Below are 2546 nucleotides of genomic sequence, written 5' to 3' on the forward strand. Positions count from 1 at the left end.
GTGTTGTGAGTTTTTAAACTGAATGTAGCCAGGAGATCATAATCATCTTAATCGGCCAAGTATGTAAAAAAAAAACAATTTGTCTCTGTATTTTCAGCTGTATTAGAGTAAAAAGCAACTGTAACAAAATGAACATTTATGACATAACACATAGTGCAAGTACAGCGAGTCTTTATATAATGTAAGGGCTCCATTTGTACTTGAACAGCTTTCCAAATGATGCAGTGAGTCATCACCTGTCATCCTCCACCGCTTAATTTGTATGAGGTTGCGGGGCGGTGCTGGATCCGATCCCAGCTGACAAGGAGCGATATGTGCACTACTCCCTGAACTGGTCACCAGCCAGTCGCAGGATGCACTGAGTCATCGAGCAATAACTTAAGTGACAAACAGAACAGTTTGTCAGTTATATCTATCTGCTATTTTTAGTTTGAGGTTGCAGAACCCAAAACTGATCTGGTTTTCTCTATCACATCAAGTTTTTGTGCTGTAGGAGCTTTGATTGTTTAAAAGATACTAACAAACAACAAAAAAAGGAAATTCAACGGCATGCCCATGGTTAGAACGTTAAGAGAAGGCACAGCATTCCTATTTGCATCTATTGCTGCTACTGAACTATTGGGAGCTGCACCCACCTCTCACCGCGTTGTCAATTGTGACTGCACAAACATGTTGCAGTAGTTCAACTGACAGATGGCAGAAAACCTGTTGATTTGGAGGAGCTGAGTTCCAGCATGATGGTGTTGAATGCAGATCTGAAGTCCACCAAATGATCCTGGTCCCTGTGCATGGAGGTGGTCCAGAATGCACCTATCCACCAACTTCTTTGCTTGACAGGTGCGAGGAAACCGGAATACCCGGAGGAAACTCACGCATGCATGGGGAGAACTTGCAAACTCCACACAGGAAGGCCGGAATCAAACCCTGCGCCTCTGCACGGTGAGGCCATCGGGCTAACGGTGCCGCCCCGTTTATTTTATGTATTAGTTTATTTTATTTATTGTGTGTGTGAACATATGCACATTTTTTGCGCGGTAAAATGTGAAGCCCTCCTGGCCCCGTGTCACTGTACAGCAGGCGCGCTAAGCCCCTGTCCAGCCTTTATTAAATGTTTCCATCCCTCAACACAACTGATTCATAGGGTTCAGGATGGTTATAACGCTTCTGCAAAGCTTGCTGATGAGCTGATCATTGAATCAGGGGAGTTGGAGGAGAGAAATATGTAAAACAGGCTGTATAGATCTCTCCAGGACCAGACTTTGGCACATGGCAGCATGGAGGTGTAGGACATACTAGTTTGCTTTTGGAATGTCCACATGAGGGGGCCGTTGTACCAGCTTCATCCACGCTCTGCTGGGAAGGCCATCTTGTGATGTGGATTTTCCAGCTCATTGAAATTTCCCATCTGCTCCTCAGCGCTCAACCCCCACTTCTGTGCACTAGCACTCAGTATCCGGGTCACACTCTCCACTAAACGAAACTGAGACGTGGGAGGTGAACTGGAAGAGGATGCCCACATATAAACAGATGGTCAAAGCTGGTTCCTTTGGGCTGGACAAATTTGCTACTTATCTGCGGAATCTGTTCAACACCCTTTAGGGTGCTAAATATATCCTTACATGAAGCAGGGGTTTAATAATAATTTGCATCATCAAATCCATTATTCCCTCGACTACCTCCAAATTCAAACAAAACCTGAAGAGTTTGAACGGTAAATGTTCAGTATTTTCAGCTCAGTGAGTGGCGTAACGGAGGAGTGGCAAAAATGCAGACTGCCATACAGTTACCACAACTGGCCATGCATTTGGTACCTGGTCCTTCAGTGGGGACTAAATGCACTTCTTAATATTTATATTTACGCAATTATAGAAACCAACCTTGCTCCATACATCTTCCGGAGCAGCTCAAATATGAGCCAATATTTAGATAATAACATGAGAATCACATAAAAGAATGATAAATAATACCCATCATACTCAAATTGGCAATGTGAAATTATCCAGTGACAAGGCTCGTCATATAATTTTTTCTTTGCGGAGCTGTGTCGCGAATCAGTGACTTAATTTGAGGATCAACTTTCAAGGAACGGAAGCAATGGTTTCATTACTCAATAAAAATGTGCTAATATAATGAATTAATTACTTCACATCCAAACATGAGTCGATAATGGTGTAATGGTGCATTTGCCCGACCGTGCGGGCAGCGTGGGATTGGTTCCTACTCAGTGATCGTGTCTCTATGTGCCCTGCGACTGCCTGGCGACCAGTTTAAGGTGCAATGTGTCTTTCGGCCATAGTCAGCTGCGACAGGCTCCAGCACCCCCGGACCAGGATAAGTGGTGTGGATGATGACGTGACATGACATGACGTGACATCCAAACATAGCACACATACCTTCTGCATGGTAGCTTACTAAGTTGTTACTCAATAACACTGGGAAAAGGAACAAGTTCTACTAATATTGTTTACAATGTCTGTCTACATGAGGTGCTGCACCGTTTGTGTTCAAATCACCATTGTTCAAGCTTTGACCCACAGATGCTATTT

Source organism: Idiotropiscis lumnitzeri, chromosome 1 (assembly GCF_059441095.1).
Source record: "Idiotropiscis lumnitzeri isolate Australia: NSW breed Sydney's pygmy pipehorse chromosome 1, RoL_Ilum_1.0, whole genome shotgun sequence".
Classification (NCBI taxonomy): Eukaryota; Metazoa; Chordata; class Actinopteri; order Syngnathiformes; family Syngnathidae; genus Idiotropiscis; species Idiotropiscis lumnitzeri.